Here is a 14,103-nt window from a genome sequence, read left to right as displayed (position 1 = left end):
CAGAGGCAGCCCCTGTTCTCTGTTAGGAGCCCCACATGAAAACCAAGCTACACAGCTGTTAAATGTGTGCAGAGGGCCTAGGTCAGGCCCATGTGTGCTTTTTGATTAGTGGGCCTGGGTTAGTTGACTCTATAGATTTTTCTGTGGTGTCCTAGACCCCTCCGGTTCCTTCAAGCCTTCTTTCCCCCTCTTCCTCAAGGTTCCCTGAGCTCTGTCTAATGTTTGGCTGCATCTGAGTCCATCAGTTGATGAATGAAGCCTCTCTGATGGCCACTGGTTAGCCATTCTCTCAATTTCTGCTCCCTCTCTACCCCTGAACATCTTGGAGGTAGGACAAGTAAGTTGAAGATTTTGTGCCTTATTTTTCACAAAACCCAGAGAATTAAAACTTTCAATTTTTAAGAGCAAATTTTGAATTTGCTCTTGTCACACTTGCTCACCTAGGAAAGCACCAGAAAAAGAAGAATTGAAAAGCAAGTGCAGTGGACCTTGTCTCCTATTTCCTATGGGAACTCTTATGAGAATTTAAGAAGAAGCCCATGGGAGAAGGAAGGAAGTTAATTTAATTATGTAAGTCATGTCAACCAGAGAATGCTCTATTAAAATAGTACTAAGACTTAATAACTGCTGGTGGAGTAAAATTAAACTCTTTTAAAGTCCACACATTTAGAAATATAATCTAACTAAATATTTTACTTTGAAATATAACTATGACTTAGGAGTTTTTGCCTGTGTTAAACTGATTTTTTATTTTTTGAGCTGAGGACGGAACCCAGGGCCTTGCGCTTGCTAGGCAAACCCTCTACCACTGAGCTAAATCCCCAACCCTGGTTAAACTGAATTTATTGAATTATTTGTTGTTTTCTTTGGTTGGCTTCATTTAGGTTTTCTCTTTGTTTGTTTGCTTATTTTTGCTTGTTTATGTTTTTGAGACAAGGTCTCACTACACAGTATAGGCTGGCGTCAAACACAACCACCCTGTCTCAACTTCCCTAGTTTTGAGATCCCAGTTGAGTACCACTATAGCTGGCTTCACTTTAACTCTTGCAAATAATTATTCTTAGCAACTGATAGTCCAGAGATAGAAACAACTTTGTCTTCTCAGAGACTTAGAGGAAATCCTTTGTGGCAGTTATAAAGAATTTGTGGTGGATATTAAGTCAGGACAAATAACCAATAACCAGGAAAACTTTTAGGGCAAAGCTAGCTTGAATAAATATATAAATATAATTACAAATATGGATAATTTGTTAAACTTTTAACTTTCAAGTGTTAAATGCCTAAATTCAGTATGCTACATAAAATGGCTTACAAGAAGTACATGTTAAACAAACAATAACGTTACAATGTTGATATCTCTACTTAAGACAGTAATGCCATAGAATTGTCCAATTTGCTTCTCTTAGCTTAGGACACATCCACATAAGCACATTGTTCTGGGAAACTGAGATGATAATTACAGCTTTCTCCTTGTTGATGACATTACACAATATTTAGATCATCTTTGTCTACTACTTTTAGAAGGAGCAGGAGCAGAATTATTTGTACTTCAATAGTTTTATCCATGGTATAATTAATTTAAGACATTAAACAGTTGATTATGGACTGAGACAGTATGGCTTGTGTGGGCAAAAGTTTACTTCAGAGTTCTGAGCACACAAGAGGACCTATTTTAACTCCAGCACTGATAAGGAAGGGAAAAGGAGAGAAAGAGAGGGAGTGGGAAGAGGAGCGCTAGAGAGTGGAATAGCCAGATACAAACTGTTAAAAGGGGTGGCAGCAAAACTAGGCAGGGCTTTAATTAGGTAGGAGGAAGGGAAGTCAATACAAAGGGGATGGGGCAGTTAAGGTAAACCTAACACTAAGGGGGAGGGAGAAGAAGGAAAGGAAAGAAAAATTAGTAAAGAGAAAGATAAAGCAGATCAAAATTTGTCATTAAGCCAAGACAAGTAAAGAACAAATGACTTAAGGAATTTTGAGAACTAGTTAATCTTTTTGTGGATAAATGGAAAAATATAATGCCTTGCATAAGGTCCCCAAGAAGGCATAGGAATTTGTTTAGCATAGGCACATGCTGTTTGGGTTACCAGTCATGTTTGGATACCATACAAATAGGGAGGTAGAGAAAAGAGGACCTATGGCTTATGTGCCAGTCAGCCTAGCCAAACCAGTGTGAGCCAGGCTAGTATGAGCCCTTGTCACAAAACCAAACAAAACAAGATGGGTAAGCCCCGAGGTCATTGTGTGACCTCCATACACACTCGTGGACAGATGCATATGTAACTACATATATGATCACATATAAACATATGTATATATTTATATACACATAAAATCATGCTGTTTGACAAATTCACTAAGGTTATAGTTTTAGTATATCTATTAGTTTGCCATTATACAATTTGTAAAATATCTCAAATGTATATAAGGACATCTAATCTGTAAAAGAATTTGAGAGTATTTAGAAAATGGAAGAAAATTAGTCAGTGTGGTACATGGCTATAATCCTAGCACTTGTGAGTCTGAGGTAAACATATTGCAAATACTGAGCCCATATCTGAAAAGAGAAAGAAGGTTGGACCTAGCCCCTCACACATATATAGCAGATGTGCAGCTTGGTCTTCATGTGGATCCCCTGGACAACTGGAGCGGGGTCTTAACCTCCCCAAACTAAGCTGTCTTTTGGCCTCAGTGGAAGAGAATGTACCTAATCCTGCAGTGACTTGAGGTGCCAGGGTGGCTTGGTACCCGGGGGCACCTCCCCCTTCTCAGAGGTGAAGTGGAGGGGGATGGGAGGAGAGGGGGTACTGCAATCAGGATGTAAAGTGAATATATTAATGGAAGAAATAAGAAAGAAACAAATTAAAACAAATGTTACTCTGTTTATTATTTCCTTATTCAAGTAACTTAGCTAACACCCTGAATGTTTGCCAGTTGCTAAGAAAATCCCAGGATAAGTATAATACTTCTTAACCATCCCACAGAAAGCACCAATGTTTCTTGATCTTATATAGGGATTTTCCAAAGAGGAGAAAGAAGCCTTTTATCCAATGATCCTTATGGGAATTCACTAAAAATCATTAGAAAGTTTCTGATTATTAAAAACTTCACAAAGTGCAAATATCCTTTAGTAAGCATGAGTATAAGCCAGGAACGCTCAAGCATTGCAATTGTTCTATTACCAACCTCTGGATTCCACTGCCTCTGTGTATCTTTTCACATGTGACTTTGAAGAATAATTTATTTCTAATCCAGAGCAAGAATTGCTGAGTTGAAAAAGCAGAAGTAAGGATAGAATTTTTTTTGTTTTTTTGTTTTATGTTTTACAGATGAGGTTGTTGGCCCATTTTCTGTTTTAAAAGCGCTGAAGACTTAAAATTAACAAACTACAAGTCCATAGATAGTTAAGGACTGCAGAATCAGAATCACCTTTTTCGATAAAACAAGTTCAGGGTTACATGATCTGACCAAACCCTGTCCTCAGATACTAATCGTGTAATAGGGTTTGCACTGGCACCTGGGGCTCCATTCTTAGACACCATATTAGTTCTTTTGTGTAACTGTGACCAAAACACATAATTTACAGAAATTACACAAGTCAGGAAAGATTCATTGTTTCATGGTTTCAGAATTTTTCAACCCATCTTAGCAGGGAATGTTCGCTGGAGCATCTTAGTTCATGGAAATGGATGCAGTGTATGAGGAAGTAGACTGTGTTTGAACCGGAGGCCTCACAAATAATTTTTAAAGCCCATTCTTACTTTATTCCAGCTAAACCTCTCTTTGAAAAGATTCTATGGCTTCCAGCTAGAGAATAACGACATGAGCCTGTTGGGAATATTTCAGATTCAAACAATATCAGGAGCAGAGAAAAATCTAAGATCATCAGCTTCAGACACCACTCTCAGGATGAGCAGCCCTACTTCGATGAAGGTGAGTGGTGGTAATGGGAGACGTATCTAACAGTCAGCACAGACTTATGACAAGATGTGACAGGGCGATGGCATGCTCTACATGCATAGGATGGCGCTGATGTAGATTAACGACTGGTAATTTTAGGACTAAAGAAAAGAGCTGAAGGTAAAGCATGGTTATTAGGATGGACATACAGATGGCATGGCTTGTCAGTATTTACTGAGTGATATTACCATTACAAGTAAACTGAGAAGATAGAGCCAGAAAGCCAACGCCCACAAATGACAATGCTACAAAGAGTAAAACTGAAACGCATGTGCTGTTCAGGTGAACCTAAGTAGAGAGCGCTGGTGAAGCCACATTACTGTCACTAAGATAATCTAAAGTTAAAAATTTTGGGTAAGTCCTCAAATACACTTCTGTCTAATAAGAAATATTACAGCAAACAGAAAGAAAATTAGGATTTTGATCCACTTATAAAAATGTTTAAATCAGATGTAAAATAAGACTTAAAAAGTGCTATGAACCTAAAATTTAACTAGATGTTATTGTTTTTGTAGAAAGTATAATTTTCATCATTCTTTAATTATAAACTATGTTTCATTATGAATTTGTTATATATATCACTGTACTTGATGAATATTTCTGTTCTATTACTCTCCTTTGTTTCCTTTCTCCCCACTTCTGGTCCACTTCCTCCCCTCCCATAGTTCCTGTTCTTTCATGCCGTATGTATAACTTTTAATCTAAATTCAAAATGCGGTATTTGTCTTCTTGAGTCTGGCTTATTTCCTTTACTAAAACAATATCTATTTCCATCTGTTCTCTCCAAAATAAAACAACTATATTTTTATAAATGAATAAACTCAGTTACAAGTATATTATCTGAAGCAAGTGCAAGAAGTAGGAAAATGATAAGAGGACCATAGTTAGGGAGGGGGATTACTAGACAGAGTAAGGGCTGATTACCTGTTATTTGAAGGGAGATGGATAAAATAGGAAAGGCTTTAATGGCGGATAAGGACAGAAGATCAATATAGAGGAAGAAAGAGGGTAAAATAACACTAAGGATGTCTGAAGAAGCCACAAAGAATTATATTAATATTTATTTATATAAAATTACACATATACATGTAATTTATGTGAATACATAAACAGATACAGCTTAAACTCCATGTGGACAGATGATTCTTCTACCAAGACTATTTAACAAAATCCTCAATACCAGACATAAGAAACCACCTTTCACATTGGAGTCCAATGCCATAGACATTGCTCACGGGAATTCAAGAGACTCAAAACAATGCAGGCTATTCCTCTTGTCCTTGGTTACATCCCAGAGGTTAAAGGTAAATTCTTATTGCTGGAGATGCCATATACGTCAGACACAGACCCAGAGGACCCAACATGGATCTGACTTGAAAGCCTCATCTCTGAGGACTAGCTTTCATACTATAGGATTATGCTGTGTAAGCTTCTAAGAGAGAAAAAAAATCAATAACCCTACCAATACACATATGGTATGAGCTATAATAACAACCATCACAGCAAGATGTCCCTAAAAGTGCACCAGTAGCACTTATATCTTGGTAATAATCATCAGTCCTTGAACTGGACGTAAGGCACACTCAACAGGAGGGAAATTATGCCTGACACTGGAAACCCAACCAACTACCCAGGGCCGGTGAGGTCATAGACCTTAAAGGAGAAACTACTACCACCACAGCTAGAATAACTTCTACCCACATTATAAATATTTATCTTTATATCCACAGATAAATGCAGCTTTTAAACTCTGCCCCCATCAAAGAAACTTCTTTGCAACAGGAGACCATTGTAGAAAACAACTTGCTAAAATGCAGAGTACAAGTGATTGATAAAATCGATTCATCCTCAATATAACTCCTGCACCTAAGGCTCAAGGAGATTCTTGGAAGAGGGGGCAGAAAGATTGTAAGAGCCCGAAGACCAGGAAATATGATGTGAGGTTGTGATTCCTTAAAATGACAGAGATATTTTATTCATAGTAGCTCAACAATATGGCTATTTAAACGAGACTTGAAGAAATACAACACCAATAGACAGGTTAACATGGAGAGGGGAAATTTCATGGGGCCCCACCCATAGACAAAAAACTACAGGTAACTCAGGAATGCTGAGAGCAAGAGAAATAATGTTCCCCAGGGATGAGCCCCCAACTGAGGGAAGATAGAAATTCCATGTAGCTTTGATGAATATTTTTGATAGTTAAGGATGTGAAGTTTGTTTTCTTATGCTTATTGGCCATTTGTACTTGTTTTGAGAATTGCACATTCAGTCCATTTCATCCACACTTTTTATATAGGAATATAGAGTCATAGTTAAATATTAACTGACTATTAAAATGATATGTATAAATATTTTAGAAAGTTAATACAAATAAAAAGGTACATACATGTTACAGAAGCAATTTCTAAACAAGAAAACAATAAAAGGTTAAATATTATAACAATAGAAAATTTATTTTTCATTTTGATAATGTATTATTTTAAGTATATTGGCTTATGACCTAATTTTTATATTAAAATAATGGATATTTTAAAAAAGTGTAATCTTTTTTGATCTAATATGAAGTTTAGTTGGTTGGTAGAGAGAACTTAATGAGTAAAATACATTTTATCATATCATAATATCCATAGGAAGAATTGACAATTAATGAATGGGAAACATAAAAATGTACAGTAAAATTATGTAGGTGTCTCATTCAAAGTGAATGAATTACTATTTTATAGTGGCTCATTTATTAATGTATATAATAAAATATGTAAGAGATCATTTGACTAGGTCAATAATAATTAATTTAAACTTAAAATTGATTTAAAAACTCTAAATTAATGTAAGAGAGCTATAAAAACTATAAGCTCTAGAATACAATTTTTGTGTGAGATAACTTCCAAAACAGATATTGCCAGTAATCACAGGGAAAGAGATTTAAGTCCATTCTTTGTTTTCTTAACCAATGATTCCCTCATCTTTAGGAGGCATTGTTAATAACAAGTGCTGCGTCGTCTTGATCCACCATGAAGTCCCATGCAGTTTAGACATGACTAAAGACGGTTTCTTTTTAATTTTAAAATGCATCTCTTAACCACAGACATTTGTTGTTCCAAATTTATTTACCCTTTCTACATGCTTCTCTCACTAACAAACTCTATTGTAATTTAGTTTTACACAAATACGTGTTGAAATCATCTCCAGCGAAGACGATTCCAGGGAATATTATTAGGGGAATAAGTAAATGACATGAAAGAAAGCAGTAGAATGTGTGTGTGTGTGTGTGTGTGTGTGTGTGTGTGTGTGTGTCCATATTAGAAATGTCTGAATGCAACTGGAAGTCAGCCTCACTAAGGCACTCTGGGGGCAGTGAAGGATTCACCCATAGTGTATCACAAAAGTGGGCCAGGGACAGAGAGCTGACATGCTTTTCCACCAGCGACCTTGATATACGACTCTGGGAGTCTGACTTACTCTTTAGGGTCCAACATCCACCTATGGTTAGAAAAACTCTATTAACAGTTTTTTTATTTGTACTCAGGAGAACCCAAGGCTACAGCACCACCTACCATAGCCCCTTTCATACAGAAAAAAGATAGTGCCTAAGATAGTCTGACTTGTTTACCTCATTTTATGTGCATTTTTAAAAAACAGAGACCATTTTCATGTCAGGGTTTCATTTGTCTCCAAATCCCCTCTTACGAATATTTCGGTTCCCCCTTTTAAGACGGAGTAAAGCATGTGCACTTTGAGCCTCATGTGGTCTGTGGATTATATCTTGGGTAATCTGAGCATTTGAGCTAATATCCACTTATCAATGAGTGCATGCATGTGTGGGGTTTTTTTTTTTTTGTGATTGGGTTACCTCACTCAGGATGATATTTTCTAGTTCCACCCATTTGCCTATGAATTTCATGAAGTCATTGTTTTTGATAGCTGAGTAGAACTCCATTGTGTAGCTGTACCACATTTTCTGTATCCATTCCTCTGTTGAAGGGATTTGGGTTCTTTCCAGATTCTGGTTATTATAAATAAGGCTGTTATGAACATAGTGAAGCATGTGTCTTTGTTAGATGTTAGAGCATCATTTAGGTGTATGCCCAGGAGTGGTACAGTTGGGTCCTCTGAGGAACCTCCAGACTGATTTCCAGAGTGGTTATACAAGCTTGCGATCCCACCAACAATGGAGGAGTGTTCCTCTTTCTCCACATCCTCGCCAGCATCTGTTGTCACGTGAGTTTTTGATCTTAGCCATTCTGGCTGGTGTGAGGTGGAATCTCAGGGTTGTTTTGATTTGCATTTCCCTGGTGATTAAGTATGTTGAACATTTCTTTAAGTGCTTCTCAGCCATTTGATATTCCTCAGCTGAGAATTCTTTGTTTATCTCTGTACACCATTTTTAATAGGGTTATTTGACTCTCTGAAGTCTAACTTCTTGAGTTCTTTGTATATATTGGATATTAGCCCTCTATCAGATGTATGATTGGTAAAGATCTTTTCCCAATCTGTTGGTTGACATTTTGTCCTAATGACAGTGTCCTTTGCCTTACAGAAGCTTTGCAACTTTATGAAGTCCCATTTGCTGATTCTGGATTTTAGAGCATAAGCCATTGGTGTTCTGTTCCGGAAATTTTCTCCTGTGCCCGTGTGTTTGATATTTTTACCCACTTTTTCTTCGATTAGTTTGAGTGCATCTGGTTTTATGTGGAGGTCCTTGATGCACTTGGACTTGAGCTTTGTACAAGGAGACAAGAATGGATTGATTTGCATTCTTCTACATGCTGACCTCAGTTGAACCAGCAGCATTTGTTGAAAATGCTATAATTTTTCCACTGGATGGTTTTAGTTCCTTTGTCAAAGATCAAGTGACCACAGTTGGGTGGGTTCATTTCTGGGTCTTCAATTCTCTTCCATTGATCTGCCTGCCTGTCTCTGTACCAATACCATACAGTTTTGTTTTGTTTTGTTTTGTTTTTTGTCACTATTGCTCTATAATACAGCTTGAGGTCAAGGATGGTGATGCCCCTCTGAAGTTCTTTTATTGTTGAGGATAGTTTTTACTATCCTGTTTTTGTTTTTGTTTTGTTTTGTTGTTATTGTTGTTATTCCCAATGAAGTTGCAAATTGCTCTTCCTAACTCTATGAAGAATTGAGTTGGAATTTTGATGTGGATTGCATTGAATCTGTGGATTGCTTTTGGCACAATGGCCATTTTTTCTTTTTTCTTTTTTCTTCTTCTTTTTTTTTTTTTCGGAGCTGAGGACCAAACCCAGGGCCTTGCGCTTGCTAGGCAAGCGCTCTACCACTGAGCTAAATCCACAACCCCACAATGGCCACTTTTACTATATTAATCCTGCCAATCCATGAGCATGGGAGATCTTTCCATCTCGTGAGATCTTTGATTTCTTTCTTCAGAGACTTGAAGTTCTTATCATACAGATCTTTCACTTGCTTGGTTAAAGTCACACCGAGGTATTTTATATTGTTTCTGACTATTGTGAAGGTCATTGTTTCCTTGATTTCCTTCTCAGCCTGTTTATCCTTTGAGTAGAGGAAGGCTACTGATTTGTGTGAGTTAATTTTATACCCAGTCACTTTGCTGAAGTTGTTTATCAGGTTTAGTAGTTCTCTGGTAGAATTTTTGGGGTCACTTAAGTATACTATCATCTGCAAATAGTGATATTTTGACTTCTTCCTTTCCAATCTGTATCCCTTTGACCTCTTTTTGTTGTCTGATTGCTCTGGCTAGAACTTCAAGAACTATATTGAATAAGTAGGGAGAGAGTGGGCAGCCTTGTCTAGTCCCTGATTTTAGTGGGATTGCTTCAAGTTTCTCTCCATTTAGTTTGATGTTGGCTCCTGGTTTGCTGTATATTGCTTTTGCTATGTTTAGGTATGGGCCTTGAATTCTGGATCTTTCCAAGATTTTTAACATGAAGCTGTGTTGAATATTGTCAATGCTTTCTCAGCATCTACTGAGATGATCATGTGGTTTTTCTTCTTTGAGTTTATTTATATACTGGATTACATTGATGGATTTCCGTATATTGAACCATCCCTGTATCCCTGGGATGAAACCTACTTGATCATGTTTGATGTGTTTTTGGATTCAGTTTCCAAGAATTTTATTGAGCATTTTTCGATATTCATAAGGGAAATTGGTCTGAAATTCTCTTTCTTTGTTGGGTCTTTGTGTGGTTTATGTATAAGAGTAATTGTGGCTTCATAGAAGGAATTGGATAGCTTTGAGCGACAGCGACGCAAGATGGTAGCCACCACAGGCCCAGGAGTAAAAGTCCCTCAAAATTTTTGACTGTTGAAAGAGCTGGAAGAAGGCCAGAAAGGAGTAGGTGATGGCACAGTTAGCTGGGGTCTGGAGGACGATGAGAACATGACACTCACAAGATGGACAGGCATGATAATTGGGCCTCCACGAACAATTTATGAAAACCGAATATACAGCCTTAAGATAGAGTGTGTGCCTAAGTATCTGGAAGCATCCCAGTCTGTGAGATTTGTATCAAGAGTCAAAATGAGCGGCATGAGCAGTTCCAATGAGGTGGTGGATCCACGAGCCATGGCAGTGCTGGCAAAGTGGCAGAATTCCCACAGCATCAAAGTCATCCTGCAGGAACTGAGGCGCTTGATGTGTTAAAAGAGAACACGAAGCTGCCACAGCCACCAGAAGGACAGTGTTACAGCCGTTAGTCACCAAGGCCCCGGCCTCCCTTTCCCGTCCAACTCAAGTCTTCATTTTCCACAGTAGTGAATTTTCTAGATCCTTCTGTAGACCTCAAAGTACTGGAGAGGAAGCCCCACTCAGACTTCATCCTGAGACACTGCTCTGATACTAACTTCTTGTCCATTTGAAATATGTAAGTTGTGCTGTGTAACATCATCTGTCGACTGTAACCACTGTCTCCCTGATTGAACTTCTGGGATCAAGAAGGTGTGTTGAAATCGATTTCCTTTGGGAGCGGTGGGCACAGATAATGCAACTGTGAACAAACATGTCACACAATCACCTGCTCCTGGCACTCGGCCTGGGTCTGCCTTTGACTGCCCTGCCCTCCACCACAGCTGTGTGGTGGCCCTTAGAATAGATGGGGAGGCTTCAGGTAGCAGTTGTGGGACTGAGCACCGCTGGGCTTGGGGCGCTTTGGCTGCACCCCTGCTTTCTTAAGTCTTAAGTGATTGCCCCATCCAAGCCATGGTCCCTAATCCTCCATTCCCACCCTTGGCCAAAGCTTAGATTGTAACCTCCCTTCCCTCTGAAATTGGCGGGTGAGGAATTCAGGGCTTCCCGTCTCCCCACCTTTATCAAGGGGTGCTGCTTTCCCCTCCTCAAGTCCCTTGTTACCTGTCACCACTCAACACTTGCTGTGACCAGAAGCCACCAGATGAGGTTGGAAGAGCCTGGCCTCCCTCACTTAGCTCCAGACCACACTCATTCACCTGAAACCAGCCTGGGAAAGGAGCGCCGGGTCCGAGGCCCTGCCACCACCATCAGCTCTTGAGCTTTGAGCTCAGGTCTAGAGGTGAACAGAGCAGTCACAGGGCGACCCAGACGGGCCAGCACTCAGGGTCCTTTGATATATGCCTAGAGAAAGGCCATGCGGAGCGTCCTCAGTGCACATGGTTCTGATTTGGCTCCTTTTCCCATAATTGCTTTGCTTTTACACATTGAAGATGTTTGAGCAGGGCTCTCAGTCACCCTGACCACCCATCGGGTCTGGTGTGGAGCCTGACAGCTGGAACGCAAGGCCCTGACCCTTTCAGTGTTGCTCCTCAGACCTTTGGCACGCATGCAGAGGAGCTCTGTGTTACCACATTTGCAGATCATTTGCAGACCAGTGGGCCTGGCTCCTGGCTCATTGCCACGCTCCCCACTCTGTTCAGGACCACTAAATGTTGAAATGTGGATGCATACTGAAATAAAGGCAATTTGTGTATTACAAAAAAAAAGAGAAGAAGGAATTGGATAATAATTTGGACAGTATTGGTATTAGGTCTTCTATGAAGGTCTGATAGAATTCTGCACTGAACCCATCTGGTCCTGGGTTCTTTTTGATTGAGAGACTTTTAATAACTGCTTCTATTTCTTTAGGAGTTATGGGACTGTTTAGATCGTTTATCTTATCCTAATTTAACTGTGGTACCTGGTATCTGGCTAGAAAACTGTCTTTTTCCTCCAGATTTTCCAGTTTTGTTGAATATAGGCTTTTGTAGTAGGATCTGATTTTTTTTTATTTCCTCAGATTCTGTTTTATGTCTCCCTTTTCATTTCTGATTTTATTAATTTGAATACCATCCCTGTGCCCTCTGGTTAGTCTGGCTGATGGTTTATCTATGTTGTTGATTTTCTCAAAGAACCAGCTCCTGGTTTTGTTGATTCTTTTATAGCTCTTTTTGTTTCTACTTGGCTGATTTCAGCCCTGAGTTTGATTATATCCTGCTCTCTACTCCTCTTAGATGTATTTGCTTCTTTTTGTTCTAGAGCTTTCAGGTGTGCTGTCAAGCTGCTAGTGTATGCTCTCTCCATTTTCTTTTTGGAGGCACTCAGAGCTTTGAATTTTCCTCTTAGCACTGCTTTCATTGTGTCCCATAAGTTTGGGTGTGTTGTGGCTTCATTTTCATTAAATTCTAAGAAGTCTTTAATTTATTTCTTTATTTCTTCCTTGACCAAGTTATCATTGAGTAGATTATTGTTCAGGTTCCATGTATATGGCCTTTCTGTTGTTTTTGCTGTTACTGAAGACCAGCCTTAGTCCGTGGTGATCTGATAGGATGCATGGGATCATTTCAGTTTTCTTGTATCTGTTGAGGCCTGTTTTGTGACCCATTGTATAGTCAGTTTTGGAGAAGGTACCATGAGGTGCTGAGAAGAAAGTCTTTTCTATTGTTTTAGGATGAAATATTGTATAAATATCTGTTAAGTCCATTTGGTTCATAACTTCAGTTAGTTTCTCTATGTCTCTGTTTAGTTTCTGTTTTTATGATCTGTTCATTGACGAGAGTTGGGTGTTGAAATCTCCCACTATTACTGTGTGAGGTGCAATGTGTGCTTTGAGCTTTAGTAAGGTTTCTTTTATGAAAGTAGGCAACCTTGCATTTGGAGCATAGACATTCAGGATTGAGAGTTCATCTTGGTGGGTTTTGTCTTTGATGAATATGAAGTATCCTTCCTTATCTGTTTTGATAACTTTTGGTTGAAAGTCGATTTTACTAGATATTAGAATGACTATTACAGTTTGTTTCTTCTGACCATTTGCTTGGAAAATTGTTTTCCAGCCTTTTACTCTGAGGTAGTGTCTGTCTTTGTCACTGAGGTGTGTTTCCTGTATGCAGCAAAATGTTGGTTCCTGTTTATGTATCGAGTCTATTAGTCTAAGTCTTTTTATTGCAGAATTGAATCCATTGATGTTGAGAGATATTAGGGACCAATGATTGTCGTTTCCTGTTATTTTTGTTGTTAAAGGTAGAATTATGTTTGTGTGGCTATCTTCTTTTGGGTTAGTGGAAATTAGATTACTTTCTTGCTTTTTCTAGGGTGTAGTTTCCCTCCTTTTGTTAGAGTTTTCCATCAATTATCTTCTGTAGGGCTGGATCTGTGGAAAGATAGTGTAAATTTGGTTTTGTTATGGAATATTTTGGTTTCTCCATCTATGTTAATTCAGAGTTTTACTGGATATAGTAGCCCAGTCTAGCATTTGTATTCTCTTACAGTCTGTATGACATTTGCCTAGGATCTTCTGGCTTTCATAGTCTCTGGTGAGAAGTCTGATGTGATTCTGATAGGTCTGCCTTCATATGTTACTTGACCTTTTTCCATTACTGCTTTTAATATTCTTTCTTTGTTTTGTGCATTTGGTGTTTTAACTATTATATGACAGGAGGAATTTCTTTTCTGGTCCAATCTTTTTGGAGTTCTGTAGGCTTCTTTTATGTTCATGGTCATCTCTTTCTTTAGGTTAGGGTAGTTTTGTTTTTGTTTTTGTTTTTTTTAATAATTTTGTTGAAGATATTTACTGGCCCTTTAAGTTGGGAATCTTTGTTCTCTTCTATATCTATTATGCTTAGGTTTGATCTTCTCATTGTGTCCTGGATTTTCTGGATGTTTTAGGTTAGGAGCTTATTTTTTGCTTTTTGCATTTT

The 14,103-nt window shown here is 38.5% G+C and overlaps 1 pseudogene; it reads left to right on the top strand.

Moving 5' to 3' along the window:
* The first annotated feature begins 10,213 nt into the window (after positions 1–10,213).
* LOC148001898 (ubiquitin-conjugating enzyme E2 variant 1 pseudogene) lies at positions 10,214–10,656 on the top strand (annotated as a pseudogene).
* The last annotated feature ends 3,447 nt before the right edge of the window (positions 10,657–14,103 follow it).

This window comes from Rattus norvegicus, chromosome 13 (genome assembly GCF_021556685.1).
Source record: "Rattus norvegicus strain SHRSP/BbbUtx chromosome 13, alternate assembly SHRSP_T2T, whole genome shotgun sequence".
In the NCBI taxonomy this organism is placed as follows: domain Eukaryota; kingdom Metazoa; phylum Chordata; class Mammalia; order Rodentia; family Muridae; genus Rattus; species Rattus norvegicus.
The sequence above is the reverse complement of the archived record's forward strand: the minus strand, read 5'-3'. Positions and strand labels throughout refer to the sequence as shown.